General features: G+C 29.4%; 1 long non-coding RNA gene across 1 annotated transcript in view; it reads right to left on the bottom strand.

The window, feature by feature from the left end:
- Positions 1 to 22,641, bottom strand: part of LOC134694849 (uncharacterized) — a 152,619-nt gene extending 129,978 nt beyond the window's left edge. The window contains exons 1-3 of the long non-coding RNA XR_010102627.1: positions 22,576 to 22,641; positions 22,140 to 22,232; positions 19,917 to 20,758 (exon numbers count right to left, since the gene is read on the bottom strand). This is a non-coding gene — a long non-coding RNA (uncharacterized LOC134694849). The remainder of the gene's footprint in view (positions 1 to 19,916; positions 20,759 to 22,139; positions 22,233 to 22,575) is intronic.
- Between the last annotated feature and the right edge of the window lie 1,461 nt (positions 22,642 to 24,102).

Raw genomic sequence — 24,102 nt, 5'->3', positions numbered from 1 at the left:
TTAACACAAGGGTACATAATCATTAAGATTCATCATAACAAACGGACAAATATGGCTGTATTTACATGCCAAAAACAGTACAGACTTACCTGTGAAGTTTTAAAAGTTTTAATGCCTAGCATCAACTAGATATCAACTAGATATATAAAAGTTAAATGCATTTTGTGTTTCAGAAAGATAAAATCTCTTTTGGATTTTTTTTCCTTCATGCACAAGGTGTGAAAATTAACTAAGTTGTTGTACAACTTTGAGATGCTCCCTCAGGTAAAATACCGGTTTGTATTAATTTGACTGTCCTTAATTGACATGGACAAACGGTATCTTCACAACTACAGGTGAGTTAAAGAGTTTATCTGAGTCAGTGAGTGGACAGTATCAAAGTAATTCAGGTGTTTGTTTATTTTTTCACCTTCTGCAGAAAAGAAAAAAAAATGCCCATCAAAAACCATGAAAGATTTTATCTTTCTTGAACAATAAAAAAAGAAACAGTCTACCAACAATAAAGGAAGCATTTTAAATGTTAGTAGATACCTACCTTGTTGATAATTTTTGTGATTTAAAGTGTCTATCTTTCTGTATTTATAATTTTAAACATATAAAGCAAAACGCTAAAAATGGACAAAATCGTCATTAAAGGGAAATAATGTCAATAAGAATGAATCGAGCATTTCCGCCTTGTCATATCTGTAGATCTCGTCTTGTTGATCAGTTTTGCTTATTTGAGTTTCTATCTATCTATTTCAATTTAAGATATAAGGCAACAAATGCAAAAATAAATATTAAAAATCGTCATCAAAGATCTATACTCTAATATGAAGTGGACTGACAATTTCAATTTTGCTGACTTATTTGTCAAACTTGTCATGTTGATAAAATTGGCACTATAAACTTTCTCTCCATCTGTTATAGTCTTGAAAATTATAGGCAAAATTAACAAAAAATGGTAAAGTTTGTCATAAGAGGTCGTCTGATAGTTTTGATGTATATAAACAATCGGCAGAGCTCATCATTCTCAACATTTCAGCCCCTATCAGATTATCTCTTTTTATAACGTTTTTCAAAATAATAGGAAAATTTAACGACGACAAACCCCTAGGTTCAAGTTTTAGCCATGGCAGTCATGTTGGTTGGATAACAGAGTCATTCTTCAAACAAGATTCCCAATTGAAAATTGTTTCTACGTTTAATTTTATTTAGCCCAGTAAATTAAATAAAACTTTACATTTTTTTTTCTCGAAAAATTTACTTTTAACGGCAATTACTCCCCAAAGGGTTCACTTTACAATGTTTGTCATATCAGCTTATTTGTATATCGTACTTTGCAGCACGTTATTGATGTTAACAGTTCATCTCTTTCTATAATAATATTTAAGACAATAACCACAAAAGTACACACGCTGAAATGACTCGCCTTCTTTACTAATCATTGATATTATTTTTATAGTCCTAAATATAAAGCTTTACAACAACAATCACGTACACTAAACATGATCCATGAAAATGAGGTCAAAGTCATATAAACCAAATAAGAAATACATGTACATCGTACAATCATTCAAAACACTAAATATAATTGACCTATTGTTAAGAATAAGACTTAACCAAGAAAACTAAAGATTGACCAATGAACAATGAAAATGAGTGCAAGGTCAGATGAACCATGTCATACAGACATGTACTGCTTACAATCCTTCCATACAACAAATATATAGTTGACATATTGCTTATACAACTGTCCCAGGTTAGGAGAGGGTTGGGATCGTAAAAATCCGGTGATCGCAATACGCGTGGATCTGTCATGTAAATATGCAAATATCTGATTGTACATGTTAAACACGTGTTCAATACCCATGCTTTTTGTTGATTGTTTTCTATAAGGTGATAATCGGTAAACTTCGGCTTCATAAGACGGCTTTTAATGAGCTGCCATATTTGTTAAATCTTAACAGACAGAGAGAGAAAAAATTAACAATTATACGTTATATTTGAGTAAAAAATGTCAAAATCGTGCACAGAATACTAACTTTATGATATATACATGCATTGGTTCAAGAATAGGATAAAAATTATTTTCCACCAGTCACTCGTTTCATATGAGTTTAACCCTGCCACATTATGGATGTATGTGCCTGTCCCAAGTCAGGAGCCTACACTTAAGTGGTTGTTGTTTGTTTATGTGTTACATATTTGTTTTTAGTAACATAAAAAATATAAATAAGGCCGTTGCCATTTCGGGGCCTTTTATAGCTGACTATGCGGTATGGGCTTTGCTCATTGTTGAAGAACATACGGTGACTTATAGTTGTTAATTTCTGTGTCATTTAGGTCTCTTGTGGACAGTTGTCTCATTGGCAATCATACAACATCTTCTTTTTTATATTAACCTTGTTCACTGATCTATGAAATGAGGTCAAGGTCAATTGAAAACTGATTGACGGGCATGAGGACCTTGCAAGGTACGCACATACCAAATATTGTTATCCTATTACTTATATTAAGAGATAAGTTAATCTTAGTTTTTTATCTAGTAGTCACTCAACCATGAAAATGAGACCAAGGACAATGAACATGTGACAGCCGGAAATTCGTAACATGATCAATATACAAAGTATGAAGTATCCAGGTCTTCAACCTTCTAAAGAAGGAAGCTTTAAAAGAATTTAGTAAAAACCGCCCCCGGATCACTATCTCATTGAGCTGCCTGCATTTACTAAAGTTGCAGGCTCGACAAAAAACTGCAAAATTTTCTTCAAATTACCAAATCAGGGGCAGCAACCCTATAACATGTTGTCGGATTTCTCTAAAAAATTCAGGACAGTTAAATCTGATCATAATGAACATTTAACTTACGTCAGATTACCTCTTAATGACTTAGTTTCAGTTAAGCAAAAGGAACCACATTTCCCCTTTTTGTTCTCTTCTTGGCCATGTGGGTTGTCAGGTACATTTTTGAAAACTATATATTAGTCTTGTATGATTTTTAATTTAAGTTTCTTGTGTATAATTTGGAGTTCAGTATGACGTCCATTATCACTGAACTAGTATATATATATTTGTTTAGGGTCCAGCTGAAGGACGCCTCCGGGTGCGGGAATTTCGTGCTGCATTGAAGACCTATTGGCGACCTTCTGATGTTGTCTGTTCTGTGGTCGGGTTGTTGTCTCTTTGACACATTTCCCATTTCCATTCTCAATTTTCAACCCTAATATTGATTATGGCTAAGATTGATTAAATTTGTCTCAGTAGTTTCAGAAGAAAAGACATTTGTAAAAGATTACTGTAAAGGACAAAAACTCAATTTCGGTCATTTTGACTTATATGTAGAGATCTTACTTCGCTGAGCATTAATAAAATCAATTGCTCTATAATAATACTCAAGATAAGAAAAAAAAAACTGCGAAATTTCCTTAAAATTATTAATTCAGGGCAGCAACCCCACAACTGATTCGTCTAAATATGTCACAATCGACTGAACTCAATCTGATAACATTTAGCCCTGTTCTATTTCTAGCTGTCGGTCATATTTGTTGTCAGGCGTATTCCATCATACATATTTTTAAACTAGAGGTAAATGAGAGATGTATGCTGGATCACATACAGTACTTGCAACCTTAGGCGTTACTATTTCAGCGATCAGTCAGCGGTCATCGATCAGTCACCGATCAGTCAAGTTCGCGTCAAACTCACGTCAGCAATCCGTCAGACTTATAGTAAAAGTAATTGACTGATCGGACTGATAGAACCGATCGACCTTGATGACGGATTGACCTGTAATACGTCACATGATAAATTAATGCAAATTACGGAATCTTAGTTTCGTTTAGTTTAATTAAAATGGCGACAAGTGAAAATCGAACGTTCAATGATCATGATGATACATTTTGCTATAATAATAATTATTTAGCAAAGTTTTATTGAAAATAAATGTACAGATAAAACCTAACATAAATATTATTATTAAAGAATGGTATTTTTGTTTTATTTAGGTTATATATTTTGAAACACGGCGGGTTTTAAAACGGTGTCTACATCGCGATTTTGATTTTTTTTATTTTCCAAACATACTCGGGAAAAGCAACGATTTGTATAGTAAGAACAAGGATTTGCATAGCTATACAAATCCTTGTTATCATCATAAAATTCATTAAAAAAAACTTATCATAATCAAGGACTTTCTATAAATATTCCTGTCACAATCGAAGCCTATAAAAATTTAATAAAAAGAAGACTAATTTTGGATATTTAAAACAACACGAAATACAATGTAAGTAAAATTTATCTGACACTCTTAATTTCATAAAAAAAACAACTATTCTAATCTATAAAGAGTACAAAAATCCAATGGTGGTCAATAATTTTTAGTAAAATGAAGAAATATTTGCATTTATGGCAACGCGTACAAAAATTAAATATTTTTTTCCTAACGTAGGCATATTTTATGAAGAACAGCCAATTCTGATGTACAAAAAGTACTCAAATCATATGACGGTCAATAATGTGTATCAAAATAAATCAATAACTGCATTCTTATTCCACAAAAAATAAAAGTTTAAGTATTAAAATTCTCATTATATCTCAATTCTGATTAGATGACTTGTCTCAAAATGGTAAAAATGACTGATTTCAAATAAAATAGCATCATTTTGAATAAAAAGAAGACTAATTTTGGTTATTTTAAAAAATGCGAATAAAATTTTAGTATGATTTCTCTGACACTCTTTTAAATTCATGATATAAAACCTATTCTAATCTATAAAAAGTACAAAAATCCAATGGCGGTCAATAATTTTTAGTAAAATGAAGAAATATTTGCATTTTAGGCAACGCGTACAAAAATTAAATATTTTTTTCCTTAACGTAGGCATATTTTATGAAGAACAGCCAATTCTGATGTACATAAAGTACTCAAATCATATGACGGTCAATAATGTGTATCAAAATAAATCAATAACTGCATTCTTATTCCACAAAAAATAAAAGTTTAAGTATTTTAATTTTCATTATATCTCAATTCTGATTAGAAGACTTGTCTCAAGATGGTAAAAATAACTGATTTCAAATTAAATAGCATCATTTCTTATAAAAAGAAGTCTAATTTTGGTTATTTTTAACAATGCGAATAAAATATAAGTATGATTTCTATGACACTCTTTTAATTTCATAAAAAAAACCTATTCTAATCTATAAAAAGTACAAAAAATCCAATGGCGGTCAATAATTTCTAGTAAAATGAAGAAATATTTGCATTTTAGGCAACGCATACAAAAATTAAATATTTTTTTCCTTAACGTAGGCATATTTTATGAAAAACAGCCAATTCTGATGTACAAAAAGTACTCAAATCATATGATGGTTAATAATGTGTATCAAAATAAATCAATAACTGCATTCTTATTCCACAAAAATAAAAGTTTAAGTATTTAAATTCTCTTTATATCTCAAATCTGATTAGAAGACTTGTCTCAAGATGGTAAGAATAACCGATTTCAAATAAAATAGCATCATTTCTAATAAAAAGAAGACTGATTTTGGTTATTTTAAACAATGCGAATAACATATTAGTATGATTTCTCTGACACACTTTTTATTTCATGAAAAAAAAAACTATTCTAATCTATAAAAAGTACAAAAAATCCGATGGCGGTCAATAATTTTTAGTAAAATATTTGCATTTTAGGCAACACGTACAAAAATTAATTATCTTTTTCCTTAAAGTAAGCATATTTTATGAAGAACAGCCATTCTTGATGTACAAAAAGTACTCAAATCATATGACGGTTAATAATTTGTATCAAAATAATTCAACAACTGCATTCTTATTCAACAAAAATAAAAGTTTAAGTATTTAAATTCTCATTATATCTCAATTCTGATTAGATGACTTGTCTCAAGATGGTAAAAATGACTGATTTCAAATAAAATAGCATCATTTTGAATAAAAAGAAGACTAATTTTGGTTATTTTAAACAATGCTAATAAAATTTCAGTATGATTTCTCTGACACTCTTTTAAATTCATGAAATAAAACCTATTCTAATCTATAAAAAGTACAAAAATCCAATGGCGGTCAATAATTTTTAGTAAAATGAAGAAATATTTGCATTTTAGGCAACGCGTACAAAAATTAAATATTTTTTTCCTTAACGTAGGCATATTTCATGAAAAACAGCCAATTCAGATGTACATAAAGTACTCAAATCATATGACGGTTGATAATGTGTATCAAAATAAATCAATAACTGCATTCTTATTCCACAAAAATAAAAGTTTAAGTATTTAAATTCTCTTTATATCTCAAATCTGATTAGAAGACTTGTCTCAAGATGGTAAGAATAACCGATTTCAAATAAAATAGCATCATTTCTAATAAAAAGAAGACTAATTTTGGTTATTTTAAACAATGCAAATAAAATTTTTAGTATGATTTCTCTGACACTCTTTTAATTTCATGGAAAAAAACCTATTCTAATCTATAAAAAGTACAAAAAATCCAATGGCGGTCAATAATTTTTAGTAAAATATTTGCATTTTAGGCAACACGTACAAAAATTAATTATCTTTTTCCTTAAAGTAAGCATATTTTATGAAGAACAGCCATTCTTGATGTACAAAAAGTACTGAAATCATATGACGGTTAATAATTTGTATCAAAATAATTCAACAACTGCATTCTTATTCAACAAAAATAAAAGTTTAAGTATTTAAATTCTCATTATATCTCAATTCTGATTAGATGACTTGTCTCAAGATGGTAAAAATGACTGATTTCAAATAAAATAGCATCATTTTGAATAAAAAGAAGACTAATTTTGGTTATTTTAAACAATGCTAATAAAATTTCAGTATGATTTCTCTGACACTCTTTTAAATTCATGAAATAAAACCTATTCTAATCTATAAAAAGTACAAAAATCCAATGGCGGACAATAATTTTTAGTAAAATGAAGAAATATTTGCATTTTAGGCAACGCGTACAAAAATTAAATATTTTTTTCCTTAACGTAGGCATATTTCATGAAAAACAGCCAATTCAGATGTACATAAAGTACTCAAATCATATGACGGTTGATAATGTGTATCAAAATAAATCAATAACTGCATTCTTATTCCACAAAAATAAAAGTTTAAGTATTTTAATTCTCATTATATCTAAATTCTGATTTGAAGACTTGTCTCAAAATGGTAAAAATGACTGATTTCAATTAAAATAGCATCATTTTGAATAAATAGAAGACTAATTTTGGTTATTTTAAACAATGCAAATAAAATTTTTAGTATGATTTCTCTGAAACTCTTTTAATTTCATGGAAAAAAACCTATTCTAATCTATAAAAAGTACAAAAATCCAATGGCGGTCAATAATTTTTAGTAAAATGAAGAAATATTTGCATTTTAGGCAACCCGTACAAAAATTAAATATTTTTTTCCTTAAATTAGGCATATTCAATAAAAAGAAAAACAATTTTGGATATTCTAAACAATGCGAATACATTTTGTATGATTTCACTGACATTCTTAAAACTTTGTAAACAAACCATTAATTTTAAACTATATACAGTGAAAAAATCAAATTGTGGTCAATAATTTCCATTCAAATGAAGAAATGATTGCATTCTGGTTCAACAAAATTAAAAGTAAAAAGATACTTCTTCTTCAAATATTCAAATTTTATACAAAATTTGTCAATAAAAGGAATTTATAGCAACAGTTTGAAATTGAAGTTTCAATATTTTCAAATATGAGAAGAAAAATTAACATTTTACGCAACGCGTACATAAATTTAATATCTTTTTTCCCTAAAGTAAACATAATTTATGAAGAACAACCAATCCTGATGAACAAAAAGTACTGAAATCATATTGCGGTTGATAATTTTTGATCAAAATATTAAATAACTGCATTCTTATTCCACAAAATAATAGTTTAAGTATTTTAATTCTTTTTATATCTCAATTTTAATGAGAGTATTTATCTCGAGTTGTTGAAAATAACTGATTTCAAATGAAACAGTGTCATTTTTAAATAAATAGTTTTGTTTTGGTTGTTTTAAACAATGCGGATGATATTTAAATATGATTTATCTGACATTCTTTTAATTTTATGAAAAGCGACCTTTTCTAAACTATAAAAAGTTCAAAACTTCAATGGCGGATTATCGGCATTTTCGTAGGTAGAAGTTCATGTTAACTGAGACATATTACAGTACTTGCAACCTTAGGCGTTACTGTTTGACGTGAACTTGACTGATCGGTGAATGATCGGTGACGGATGTTTGACTGATCGATGACTGATCGGTGATCGGTGACCCATAGGATCCGTCAGATAAGTCAAATAACCTATGTGGGAGTTACCGTGACAACGGTCATCGATCGATCAGTAAATAAAATTTATGCACGGATCGGACGGATACGTATATATTTCAAATTCTTATGTAAAGCGAACTCAACAGTGTTTACGATCCATGAACGCGGACCTCGACGAAGACACCATAATTTACACGTTAATTTGGTTGCAATAAAAAAGTAAAAATAGTATAACAGTTATATTAGATGCTTAATTAAAGCGTTAAATTGTTTCTGTTGATTAATAGTTTTGTATTAAATATTGTAAACATTAGAAGCATATAAAATACATAATATTTCTCAGTTAACATGAACTTCTACCTACGAAAATGCCGATAATCCGCCATTGAAGTTTTGAACTTTTTATAGTTTAGAATTAAAAGCATGTCAGATAAATCATATTAAATTTCATCTGCATTGTTTAAAACTACCAAAACAAATCTATTTATTTAAAAAATGACACTGTTTCATTTCAAATCAGTTATTTCCAACAACTCGAGATAAATATTCTCATTAGAATTGAGATATAAAAAGAATTAAAATACTTAAACTATTATTTTCTGGAATAAGAATGCAGTTATTTAATATTTTGATAAAAATTATCAGCCGCAATATGATTTCAGTACTTTGTGTTCTTCAGGATTGGTTGTTCTTCATAAATTATGTTTGCTTTAGGGAAAAAGATATTAAATTTATGTACGCGTTGCGTAAAATACAATTTTTTCTTCTCAGATTTGAAAACGTTGTAACTTCAATTTCAATCTGTTGCTATAAATTCCTTTTATTGACAAGTTTTGTATAAAATTTGAATATTTGAAGAAGAAGTATCTTTTTAGTATTAATTTTGTTGAACCAGAATGCAATTATTTCTTCATTTGAATGGAAATTATTGACCACAATTTGATTTTTTCACTGTATATAGTTTAAAATTAATGGTTTGTTTATAAAGTTTAAAGAATGTCAGAGAAATCATACAAAATTTATTCGCATTGTTTAAAATATCCAAAATTGTATTCCTTTTTATTGAATATGCCTACATTAAGGAAAAACAAAATTTAATTTTTGTACGAGTTGCCTTTAATGCAAATATTTCTTCATTTTACTAAAAATTATTGACCGCCATTTGATTTTTGTACTTTTTATAGATTAGAATAGGGTTTTTTTCATGAAATTAAAAGAGTGTCAGAGAAATCATACTAAAATTTTATTTGCGTTGTTAAAAATAACCAAAATTAGTCTTCTTTTTATTAGAAATGATGCTATTTTAATTGAAATCAGTTATTTTTACCATCTTGAAACAAGTCTTCAAATCAGAATTGAGATATAATGAGAATTGAAATACTTAAACTTTTATTTTTTGTGGAATAAGAATGCAGTTATTGATTTATTTTGATACACATTATTAACCGTCATATCATTTGAGTACTTTTTGTCCATCAGAATTGACTGTTCTTCATAAAATATTCCTACGTTAAGGAAAAAAATATTTAATTTTTGTACGCTTTGCCTAAAATGCAAATATTTTACTAAAAATTATTGACCACCATTGGATTTTTTGTACTTTTTATAGATTAGAATAGTTTTTTTCATGAAATTAAAAGAGTGTCAGAGAAATAATACTAATATTTTATTCGCATTATTAAAAATAACCAAATTAGTCTTCTTTTTATTAGAAATGATGCTATTTTATTTGAAATCAGTTATTTTTACCATCTTGAGACAAGTCATCTAATCAGAATTGAGATATAATGAGAATCAAAATACTTAAACTTTTATTTTTTGTGGAATAAGAATGCAGTTATTGATTAATTTTGATACACATTATTAACCGTCATTTCATTTGAGTACTTTTTGTCCATCAGAATTGACTGTTCTTCATAAAATATGCCTACGTTAAGGAAAAAAATATTTAATTTTTGTATGCGTTGCCTAAAATGCAAATATTTCTTCATTTTACTAAAAATTATTGAACGCCATTGGATTTTTTGTACTTTTTATAGATTAGAATAGTTTTTTTCATGAAATTAAAAGAGTGTCAGAGAAATCATACTAAAATTTTATTTGCATTGTTGAAAAAAACCAAAATTAGTCTTCTTTTTATTAAAAATGATGCTATTTTATTTGAAATCAGTCATTTTTACCATCTTGAGACAAGTCATCTAATCAGAATTGAGATATACTGAGAATTTATATACTTAAACTTTTATTTTTGTTGAATAAGAATGCAGTTGTTGATTTAATTTGATACAAATTATTAACCGTCATATGATTTGAGTACTTTTTGTACATCAAGATTGGCTGTTCTTCATAAAATATGCCTAAGTTAAGGAAAAAAATATTTATTTTTTGTACGCGTTGCCTAAAATGCAAATATTTTACTAAAAATTATTGACTGCCATTGGATTTTTTGTACTTTTTATAGATTAGAATAGTTTTTTTCATGAAATTAAAAGAGTGTTAGAGAAATCATACTAATATTTTATTCGCATTGTTAAAAATAACCACAATTAGTCTTCTTTTTATTAGAAATGATGCTATTTTATTTGAAATCAGTTATTTTTACCATCTTGAGACAAGTCTTCTAATCAGAATTGAGATATACTGAGAATTAAAATACTTAAACTTTTATTTTTTGTGGAATAAGAATGCAGTTATTGATTTATTTTGATACACATTATTAACCGTCATATGATTTCAGTACTTTTTGTACATCAGAATTGGCTGTTCTTCATAAAATATGCCTATGTTAAGGAAAAAAATATTTAATTTTTGTATGCGTTGGCTTAAATGCAAATATTTCTTTATTTTACTAAAAATTATTGACTTCCATTGGATTTTTGCACTTTTTATAGATTAGAATAGGTTTTATTTCATGAAATTAAAAGAGTGTCAGAGAAATCATACTAAAATTTTATTTGCATTGTTGAAAATAACCAAAATTAGTCTTTTTTTTATTAAAAATGATGCTATTTTATTTGAAATCAGTCATTTTTACCATCTTGAGACATCATCTAATCAGAATTGTGATATACTGAGAATGTATATACTTAAACTTTTATTTTTGTTGAATAAGAATGCAGTTGTTGATTTAATTTGATACATATTATTAACCGTCATATGATTTGAGTACTTTTTGTACATCAAGATTGGCTGTTCTTCATAAAATATGCCTACGTTAAGGAAAAAAATATTTAATTTTTGTATGCGTTGGCTTAAATGCAAATATTTCTTCATTTTACTCAAAATTATTGACTGCCATTGGATTTTTGCACTTTTTATAGATTAGAATAGGTTTTATTTCATGAAATTAAAAGAGTGTCAGTGAAATCATACTAAAATTTTATTTGCATTGTTGAAAATAACCAAAATTAGTCTTCTTTTTATTAAAAATGATGCTATTTTATTTGAAATCACTCATTTTTACCATCTTGAGACAAGTCATCTAATCAGAATTGAGATAAACTTTTATTTTTGTTGAATAAGAATGCAGTTGTTGATTTAATTTGATACAAATTATTAACCGTCATATGATTTGAGTACTTTTTGTACATCAAGATTGGCTGTTCTTCATAAAATATGCCTACGTTAAGGAAAAAAATATTTAATTTTTGTATGCGTTGGCTTAAATGCAAATATTTCTTCATTTTACTCAAAATTATTGACTGCCATTGGATTTTTGCACTTTTTATAGATTAGAATAGGTTTTATTTCATGAAATTAAAAGAGTGACAGAGAAATCATACTAAAATTTTATTTGCATTGTTGAACATAACCAAAATTAGTCTTCTTTTTATTAAAAATGATGCTATTTTATTTGAAATCAGTCATTTTTACCATCTTGAGACAAGTCATCTAATCAGAATTGAGATATACTGAGAATTTATATACTTAAACTTTTATTTTTGTTGAATAAGAATGCAGTTGTTGATTTAATTTGATACAAATTATTAACCGTCATATGATTTGAGTACTTTTTGTACATCAAGATTGGCTGTTCTTCATAAAATATGCCTACGTTAAGGAAAAAAATATTTATTTTTTGTACGCGTTGCCTTATATGCAAATATTTTACTAAAAATTATTGACTGCCATTGGATTTTTTGTACTTTTTATAGATTAGAATAGTTTTTTTCATGAAATTAAAAGAGTGTTAGAGAAATCATACTAATATTTTATTCGCATTGTTAAAAATAACCACAATTAGTCTTCTTTTTATTAGAAATGATGCTATTTTATTTGAAATCAGTTATTTTTACCATCTTGAGACAAGTCTTCTAATCAGAATTGAGGTATACTGAGAATTAAAATACTTAAACTTTTATTTTTTGTGGAATAAGAATGCAGTTATTGATGTGACAGGATTATATAAAGAAAGTCCTTGATTATGATAAGTTTTTTTAATGAATTTTATGATGATAACAAGGATTTGTATAGCTATGCAAATCCTTGTTCTAACTATACAAATTGTTGCTTTTCCCGAGTATGTTTGGAAAATAAAAAAATAAAAATCGCGATGTAGACACCATTTTAAAACCCGCCGTGTTTGAAAATATATAACCTAAATAAAACAAAAATATCATTCTTTAATAATATTTTTTTATGTGAGGTTTTATCTGTACATTTCTTTTCAATAAATATTTGCTAAATCATTATTATATAAGCAAAATGTATCATGATCATTGAACGTTCGATTTTCACCAGTCGCCATTTTAATTAAACTAAACGAAACTAAGATTCCGTAATTTGAATTATTTTATCATGTGACTTATTACAGGTCAATCCGTCATCAAGGTCGATCGGTTCTATCAGTCCGATCAGTCCGATCAGTCAATTATTTTTATTATAAGTCTGACGGATTGCTGACGTGAGTTTGACGCGAACTTGACTGATCGGTGACTGATCGATGACCGCTGATTGATCGCTGAAATAGTAACGCCTAAAGTTGCAAGTACTGTATGTATTATATATGTTTCTAATGTTTACAATATGTAATACAAAACTATTAATCAACAGAAACAATTTAACGCTTTAATTAAGCATCTAATATAACTGTTATACTATTTTTACTTTTTTATTGCAACCAAATTAACGTGTAAATTATGGTGTCTTCGTCGAGGTCCGCGTTCATGGATCGTAAACACTGTTGAGTTCGGTTTACATAAGAATTTGAAATATATACGTATCCGTCCGATCCGTGCATAAATTTGATTTACTGATCGATCGATGACCGTTGTCACGGTAACTCCCACATAGGTTATTTGACTTATCTGACGGATCCTATGGGTCACCGATCACCGATCAGTCATCGATCAGTCAAACATCCGTCACCGATCATTCACCGATCAGTCAAGTTCACGTCAAACAGTAACGCCTAAGGTTGCAAGTACTGTAACCCTTTAGTAATAATGATGATAAATTAACAGAGTTTCAAAAATGTAGATTTTCTTTTACAGGTCGCAAGATCTCCAAATTTAAGTGTATTTGGAATATGCTCATATCTTAAGTTTCAGAAGTTTAATATAATTTGTAATGAGCTATTCTATCGATATGTGTTTTTCTTTCTTTTTCTTAGGGGAGGTGGTGTTATTTGGTTCTTTTTTCTGTTACAAAAATGTAGATTGATGAGGATTGTTCAAATATGAAAACAACATTTAAAAGTGCTTTTCTGGATTTACTTTCATCAGGAAGTCTTAAAGCTGAATATTTGAAAGCTGAGTATGTATACGTATTGCTGCGTGTTTGTTTTTTCTTCATTGGTTAGAGGTGTAGGGGGAGGGTGGAGATTTCAAGAACAAGAGATTTATTACCTCTCTGGATTTTTGCACCTGTTATAAGTCAGAAGACCCGCCTTATTTAGTCTTGTATGATTCTTACTTTTAGCTCCTTTCATATATTTCGAGTTGAGTATTATCACTGAAATAGTACACATGTGTGCTTAATGGCCAGCTATGGATGCAGGATCTTGTTGTATTGAGAACCCATTGGTGGCTTTGGGCTGTTGTTTGCCCTTTGGTCGGGTTGTTGTCTACCCATTTTCATTCTCAATTGTATAACAACCAAAACAGTTGAAGAGCTACAATGGACCACATCTTATAAAACTAGAGGCTCTCAAGAGCCTGTGTAGCTCACCTTGGGTCTATGTACATATCAAACAATGGACACAGATAAATTCATGACAAAATGTGTTTTGGTGATGGTGATGTGTTTGTAGATCTTACTTTATTGAACATTCTTGTTGCTACAATTATCTCTATCTATAATGAACTTGGCCCAGTAATTACAGTGGAAAATATTTTCTAAAAATTTACAAAAAAATTATGAAAACTGTAAAAAATTGACTATAAAGGGCAATAACTCCTTAAGGGGTCAATTGACAATTTTGGTCATGTTGACTTATTTGTAGATCTTTTTTTGCTGAACGTTATTGCTGTTTACAGTTTATCTCTATCTATAACTAGAGGCTCCAAAGAGCCTGTGTCGCTCACCTTGGTCTATGTGAATATTAAACAAAGGAAGCAGATGGATTCATGACAAAATTGTGTTTTGGTGATGGTGATGTGTTTGTAAATCTTACTTTACTAGTCTTGCTGCTTACATTCATCTTTATCTATAATGAACTTGGCCCAGTAGTTTCAGTGGAAAATGTTAATAAAAATTTACAAATTTTATGAAAATTGTTAAAAATTGACTATTAAGGACAATAACTCCTTAGGGGGTCAATTGACCATTTCGTTCATGTTGACTTATTTGTAGATCTTACTTTGCTGAACATTATTGCTTTTTACAGTTTACCTATATCTATAATAATATTCAATATAATAACCAAAAACAGCAAAATTTCCTTAAAATTACCAATTCAGGGGCCGCAACCCAAAAACAGGTTGTCCAATTCATCTGAAAATTTCAGGGCAGATAGATCTTGACCTGATTAACAATTTTACTTCATGTCAGATTTTCTCTAAATTATTTGGTTTTTGAGTTATAAGCCAAAAACTGCATTTTACCCCTATGTTCTATTTTTAGCCGTGGCGGCCATCTTGGTTTGATGGCCAGGTCACCGGACACAATTTTTAAACTAGATACCCCAATGATGATTGTGGCCAAGTTTCAAATAATTTGGCCCAGCAGTTTCAGGGGAGAAGATTTTTCTAAAAGATTACTAAGATTTACGAAAAATGGTTAAACATTGACTATAAAGGGCAATAACTCCTAAAGTGGTCAACTAATCATTTTGGTCATGTTGACTTTTTTGTAGATCTTACTTTGCTGAACATTATTGCATTTTACAGTTTATCTCTATCTAAAACAATATTCAAGATAATAACCAAAAACAACAAAATTTCCTTAAAATTACCAATTCAGGGGCAGCAACCTAACAACGGAATGTCAGATTCATCTGAAAATTTCAGGGCAGATAGATCTTAACCTGATTAACAATATTACCCCCATGTCAGATTTGCCCTAAATGCTTTGGTTTTTGAGTTATGAGCCAAAAACTGCATTTTACCCCTATGTTCGATTTATAGCCATGGCGGCCATCTTGGTTAGTTGGCGGGGTCACCGGACACAATTTTTAAACTAGATACCCCAATGATGATTGTGGCCAAGTTTGGTTAAATTTGGCCTAGTAGTTTCAGAGGAGAAGATTTTTGTAAAAGTTAACGCAGGACGACGACGGACGACGACGACGGACGACGACGGACGCCGGACGCCAAGTGATGAGAAAAGCTCACTTGGCCCTTCGGGCCAGGTGAGCTAAAAACTGCAAAATTTCCTTAAAATTACTAATTTTGGGGCAGCAACCCAACAACGGGTTTTGATATGTCTGAAAATTTCAAAGCAGATAGATCTTGACCTAATATACAAGTTTTCCCCATGTGAGATTTGCTCTAAATGCTTTGGTTTCAGAGTAATAAGCCAAAATCTACATTTTACCCCCATGTTCTATTTTTAGCCATGGCTGCCATCTTGTTTGGTTGGCAGGGTCATGCCACACATTTTTAAAACTAAATGCCCCAATGATGATTGTGGCCAAGTTTGGTTAAATTTGGCAGAGTAGTTTCAGAGGAGAAGATTTGTTTAAAGTTTGCAGACGACGGACGAAAGATGAGCTAAAAATGAAGAATCTTCGAAGTCATAATAAACGAGTGACCGGTGAAAAATAATGTAATTCCAATCCTTTACCAATGCATACAAACATCATAAACTTAGTCTTCTGCGCCCGATTTTATCATTTTTTTCGAATAAATTTCGTTTAATCATCATTTTTTTTTATCATTCGGTAGTGTTCTTGTGAAAATATGGCAGATAATAAAAGTTCGTGTTTTGAAGCCGAAGTTTAACGATTGTCACCTGTTTGTCAACAAACAACAAAAAGCATGGATATTGAGCACGTGTTTAACATGTACAATCAGATAATAGTTTATTTTCAGGACATCCATGCATATTGCGAACACCAGATTTTTACAAGATGGGTCACACTGAGGTCACTTTGCATACGGAAAATATGTCGGAGAATTGCTTCCTTGAAGGAAGCAATTAAAATAAAGTAAACTTCTTCTATATATGAACAAATTAAAGAATTTTCTTCAGAAAAAAGTATATGTACATATGTTTTATAATGAAAACTATCCATTGAGTTATAAAAAACATGCATTTTTTTTTTAATTTGAGGTTTCTTATGACTTAAAAGGAACAAGTCTATAATATTTCTTATTTTTATTGCATCCGTTTAAATATAATTATTTTGTAGTATTTACATTATTGATACAATATGGTTTATTTGTTTGGCTTTTTTTCTGACAAAATTACATTTTAACATAACAATGGTATAACAATGGTACATAATATTTACATAAGGAAAAAGAATGAGATTCAATAGTATCACAACTAGTACAAATGTGCCTTTGTAAATAAAATTCAATTGTCTGACAATCAATCTAAGATATGACAACTATATTAACAACCCTTGTATATGCAGTAGTTGACCAAAGAAACAATAAGGAATGTGAATTTTAATGCAACATTGTTTGTAACGTTCATTTTAATTGGATAAAGTCATAAATTTTTCATGACATCAAATCACAATTGATGCTATGAAAAAGTATGTGCAAGTATAAACAATGTATATCAGATTCTAAATGTGTGATTTCGGTCTGTTTCATTAGAACTGTAACAAAACTATGCTATTTAAAGCTCTGACAGCATCAATTGGTGAATTGATGAATGTAAACACCTCTTTACTGGCTTCGCTAACTTAATTTGAGATCATCAAATAAGCTATTGATGTCGTCATGGCTTGAAATACAAAACACTTATCTTCTAAGTATGTCTTCGTTTTCTATCTGGGAAATGCCATGGTCAAAAGTAAAAATAGAAACAACATCATAGTACCAAATTTGTCACAGCAGACACTAGTAACTATATATATATATTTCAACAATCAATGCCACTCAACCAAAATATTATAAAACCCTAAATTTTAAAAAGATTTGGTCCATTGTTAATTTTATAATGATATGGAAACCCAGCTAATGATAGACAAATGGACAGAGGAACAGAATGTACCTAAGATTATGACTCATTATTAATCATTGGGTACCAATTTACATGGCTTTCGTGTGTACAGTTGAACCAAAAATTCAAATATTCAACAAATACCAAATTTTCAATAGGCTTATATATATATTATGCAGATTGTGTCAAAACCACATATCTTATATCCACGAATATGCGAGTTTTCCTTAATCCACGAAAATTGGTACCCAAGAAAATAAATGAATCCACAGTATATGAAGTATAATACTCTAAAAATAACAAGCTTGAGAAACCTTTATGTATTTATATATGTATTATATGTATTTAACCACACATCTGATTTATTGTTTGATTGTTAAGGCATCAAGCCTTAAACTGGTCCTCAGGTCTAATATCGTACTGTGTATTCATTTTGTGGGATATCAATTAATGTGGATTTCGTGTGTACAGGTGAACACTGAATTCAAATGTTCAATGAAATACAAATGTTCTATAGGCTTGTATTCCACATTGGCAAAACAATATATCCACAAAATGCAATGTTTACTGTATCCACAAAAATTGATACCCACACGAATAAATAAAATCCACAGAAGCATATGGTGGACCTCAAGCTTGCAATTGGCATAGAGCTAGTCACAAGCCTAATATAGGCCAAAGTCTACTAAGATAGCATTGGGTTGCCTCTAGCTTATGATTGATCAATAAACAGCTGCGCCATGAGCGCATGATACGCCCAACGTCTTGTGTGGAAGTTTTATGCAATAATCATAAATAGTTTCTGAGAAAGTTTTAAGCAATAACCATATATTGTTTTTGAGATACGCGGGACATGTGAATCCCCCAACCCTGTTTATTTTTTACAAAAAAACTAAATATCACTAAAATAAAATTTTGAATCAAAACCAAAAAGTATACAGATCTTTAGATTAATATAACAAAGAAGTGTGTAAAGTTTTAAGCAATAATCATAAATTATTTTTGAGATACGGAGCGACATGTAAAATAAACCTCCCCTGTTTAACAAAATACTCAATAACTCCAAAATAAAGTTTTAAATCATCACCAAAAAGTATACAGATCTTTAGATTAATATAACAAAGAAGTGTGTAAAGTTTTAAGCAATAATCATAAATTGTTTTTGAGATACGGCACAACATGTACAAAAAAACTCCCCCTTTTTTACAAAATACACAATAACTCAAAAATGAAATTTTGAATCATCACCAAAAGGTATACAGATCTTTAGATTAATATAACAAAGACATGTGTAAAGTTTTAAGCAATAATCAGAAATCGTTTTTGAGATATGGTGCGACATGTAAAAAAACCCTCCCCCTTTTTTACAAAATACTCAATAATTCAAAAATAAAATTTCGAAACATCACCAAAAAGTATACAGATATTAAGATTAATATAACTAAGAAGTGTTTAAAGTTTTAAGCCATAATCAAGAATCGTTTAAGAGATACGGTGTGACATGTGAAAAAAACACACCCCTGTTTTAGTTACAAAGTGCTGTAACTCAAAGAGTTTTAATCTTATTTTCACCAAAAAGTATACAGATCATTTGACTATCATAAGAAACAACATTGTTAAGTTTCATGAAATTTGGATAAGTCGTTCTCAAGTTACGGTGCGACATGTTTACGCCGAACAGACGGACAGACAGACGGACAGACAGACGGATGGACAGACGGACGGACGGACAGACGGACACCGGACATTTGTATACCATAATACGTCCCGTCATAATTTTGACGGGCGTATAAAAACCGTATTGCAATATCATATGTAAGATTTTAGGCCTACTTAACATTTTATAAGAAAACTGCATTACATAAGTTTAAAAGTGGCTGATTTCTCAGCAAATATTTCAAAACTTTACAAAAAAATAACAACAATTGACTAATGCCCTTTCCTTAATCATAATATACTATTTTAAAGCATTGTCACAAGTTTACACATTGATAAATTTATACTGTATTATATATTTCATTTCAGATTTCATATCCTATTTTCACAAATGTCTAAAACCTAACTTACCCTATACCATTTTTGTAATCCTTAATCCTTAGACACGTTTTTTTTCAAACAAAATTGGTAATTTCATGTTTTCTTATAACAATTTTTATTGTCACATTCTAAAAAAATCTACAAAGCAGAGCAGCATACTTTTTATCACTATAATTATTGCTGACTTAATTTTATTACTGAGTTATAGTATTATTGCCTTCCCATTTGCTATTATTGCCACTGGCTAGTTAAAGCAGCTTTCTATACCCACTAATGATATTTGTACAAAGTTAAATCAGAAAATAAAATCTTAGAGACATGTCAATCAATAAAATACATTGTTGCTTTGTGCTTACAACCAATTTTCCTTAAATGCCCATCTATAAATCTTTAAGTGCACGCAGCACTTTTTATCAAAAATCTTCATGGTAAAAATAAATGCAAGTCCTTCACATTTCATTATAACTTTCTATCAATTTCAGTTGTAAGATTTTGGTGAAAAAGTCATAAAACTTGTAAAATAATAAAACTAGAAAATAAAGTCATCATGAAAATACGATTTCTGTCTCTATCCACGAAAATATCAGAACCAAACCTTTTGTTCAACAAATTTAAAAAAAAAATCATAATTTCATCACTTAGAACAGTTTCTTTGTACATGTTAAATTTAATGCCTTTTTTCATATGTAGTCAATCCACCACAGTCCAATTCCAAGATTATGTACATTTCTTTGTGAAAAATATCTTTTGGTTTATAACTTATTCCAAGTTAACCATTAATTGTTCAGAACTAGGTGTTCTACAAAATCCAGCAGTGTTCTACTATCCATTTGATCAGCAGGTAGTTTTCTGCTCAATGATTCCTGAAAGCACAAAGTTCAAAGTTCATGTTTTTTTTAGAACTGACCTTGCAGTCTTTATATTTGTACTTTAGAAATGACCTTCTGGTCTTTTTATTGTATTTTAAAGAACTAACCTTGAGTTTGTCTATATATGGGCTGAAGAAGGCCAATGGCCGAAACCTCTTTAATAATGGTTTATTACTACAATAGTGTAAAATACTGTGTTTTTTTAAAACAAGGACATATATGTGTATTTTTTTACTAACCTTGAGATTGTGTATATATTTGTATTCTAAATCCGACTACTGTGGATTTATTTATTTTCGTGAATATCAATTTTTTGTGGATTGCTGAAAACTTGATTTGGTGGATTTGCCAATCTCTGTATACAAAGCCTATTGAAAATATGTTATTCGTTGAACACCTGAATATGTGGTTCACATGCACCCACAAAACCAGGAAAATTGATATAAATTGATATATAACTATTATTAATGAATCCACAGTATAAATTCGTATTTAAGAACTGACCTTAACCTTGAATATTTTAGAACTGACCTTCATCATGTGTTTTTATGAACTGACTATACTATATATTTGTATTTATCAAAACTGACCTTGACCTTGTGTATGTAAGAACTGACCTTGACCTTGTGTATTTTAGAACTGACTTTGTCTGTATATTTGTATTTTACAACTGTCCTTGAGTGAGTTTTATATATTTGTTTTTATCAGAACTGACATTAACCTTGTGTATTTTAGAACTGACCTTGAGTGTGTCTATATTTGAATTTATCAGTACTGACCTTGACCTTGTGTATTTTACTACTGACCATGAGTTGTCTTTATATTTGTATTTTTAAACTGACCTTGAGTTTATCAATATATTTGATTGACGAACTGACCTTGAGTTTATCTATATATTTGTATTTTAGAACTGACCTTGAGTTTATCTATATATTTGTATTTTAGAACTGACCTTGAGTTTATCTATATATTTATATTTTAGAACTGACCTTGAGTTTATCTATATATTTATATTTTAGAACTGACCTTGAGTTTATCTATATATTTGTATTTAAGAACTGACCTTGAGTTTATCTATATATTTATCTTTTAGAACTGACCTTGAGTTTATCTATATATTTGTATTTTAGAACTGACCTTGAGTTTATCTATATATTTATATTTTAGAACTGACCTTGAGTTTATCTATATATTTGTATTTTATAACTGACTTTGAGTTTATCTATATATTTTGATTGATGAATTGAGCTTGAATTTGTCTATATATTTGAATTAAATAACTGACCTTGACCATGTGTATTTTAGAGCTGACCTTGAGTTTATCTATATATTTGATTGATGAACTGACCTTGACCGTGTGTATTTTAGAACTGACCTTGAGTTTGTCTATATATTTGCTTGATGATTGCCAGGAATGATTGAAGCTTATCCAGTCATCAGTCCCTCGGTAAAAATCTCGAACTTTTTTCTGAAAGGAAAAGAGAATTATAAAATAGCTAATTGAAGAATTCAAGTAGAAAAATATTCAACAAGTGACAGAGCAACACATTAATTCAGGAATGTGCGGTGAATTATTCAACAGTGTTATTTGGTTACGACTTAAATAATTTTCTATATTTGAATTCTTTGATTAGTTATTTTTTTCATTTCATTGGCAAATGGCTTTTTTTTTTTTTTTTAAATCTAAGTAGAAAATGAAAATAAGTCACAATTATAGTTTTTTATTTCAACATATGTGGTTTTTTTTATTTGTTTTTATCCAAATGATTTACTCAACATTCAAGTTGTTTCTATTTTAGATAAAAACTAACCATCTCACTCAGCAGTTCCTCTGTAACTGATTGGTTTTGATTGAGTACATATGCTACTTTCATAGGCTCTTCCTGAAAACAAACATCTAATAATATAGGATTGCTAATTAAACATATTGATAAAGACTATTGGCATACTGGGTTGTGTTCGATACCGTAGCAACTACTGAACGGGTAGCTAACCTAGCTGCTATCAATATATATGTCACTTAAATGTAGCCCTGAAAACCTCTTCAATATTGAACGCAACCCTGATCTTGCCAATGAACAATTATCAAAGAATTCCTCTTCATTGGAGATTTTGAGTGATTTTTTAATGTATTTGACTTGATATAAGTTTTTTATAAGGGGTTTTCATTTGATGTAGTCTTTTTGCAATTGACTTTAAGCAACCAATAATTAATCAGACAATATTATTATTTAAAAATTGTCTATTCTTTGAATTTTTCATGCAATACGTAGTGGTAAACAAAATTAACAAGAATGTGTCTCCAGTACACAGATGTCCCATCCTCACTATCCTTTTCTATGTTCAGTGGACCGTAAAAAATCGTTAATAACTCTAATTTGGCATTAATATTAGAAAGATCATATCATAGTGAATATGTGTACTAAGTTTCAAGTTGTTTGGACTTCAACTTCATTAAAAACTACTTTGAACAAAAACTTCAACCTGAAGCGGACAAATGGACAAACGAACAGACTGACAAACAGACGCACAGACCAGAAAACATAATGCAACTCTACTATGGAAAATGGGGCTTAAAAAACATGTCAGATATTAATACTAACATGCTACACCTTATATATTACATTATTTTGTCAAAACATATTTAGCATTGTTGATCTTTGAAATCATCAATTGATGTATTGATGGAGGAAATACTAAAAATTATTCTTCAAGAATCTCCTTTAAATGAAAATTATAAATCCTCAATGCTCTTCAACTTTGTACTTGTTTGGCTTTATAACTTTTATTGATATGAGCATCACTGATGAGTTGTTTGTAGTGAACACGCGTGTCTGGCGTACTTAATTATAATCCTGGTACATGGTAACTATCTCTAAGAGAGGTATGACCATGAACATATCATAAAAGCATTGTTGTACTTTGATACATTTTGAACAAGCAAATTTGGATTAATCCAATAACCTATTGATGGATTAAGATACATAAAAACAAATGTATATTATTTCCTTATTCACCAATCTAATGGAGGTATGACCATTTTAAAACATATCATAGCTGAAATAATTGATGTATTTTGATATATTTTTTAACAGGAAAATTTGGATTCTTAATTTTGGTTCGAACAGCGGTATACTATTTTTGCCTTAATTTATATCAAAAACGAAACTGTAGTACGACTACCAACTAGACAACCCTACACAAAAGACCAAAAATGACACAGCAATTAATAACTACAGGTCACCGTACGGCCTTCAACGATTGGCAAAGCACATACCGCATATTCAGCTTTAGAAGGCCCCGAAATGACAAATGTATAACAGTTTAAACGAGATTTA

Source organism: Mytilus trossulus, chromosome 13, assembly GCF_036588685.1.
Source record: "Mytilus trossulus isolate FHL-02 chromosome 13, PNRI_Mtr1.1.1.hap1, whole genome shotgun sequence".
Classification (NCBI taxonomy): Eukaryota; Metazoa; Mollusca; class Bivalvia; order Mytilida; family Mytilidae; genus Mytilus; species Mytilus trossulus.
The sequence above is the reverse complement of the archived record's forward strand: the minus strand, read 5'-3'. Positions and strand labels throughout refer to the sequence as shown.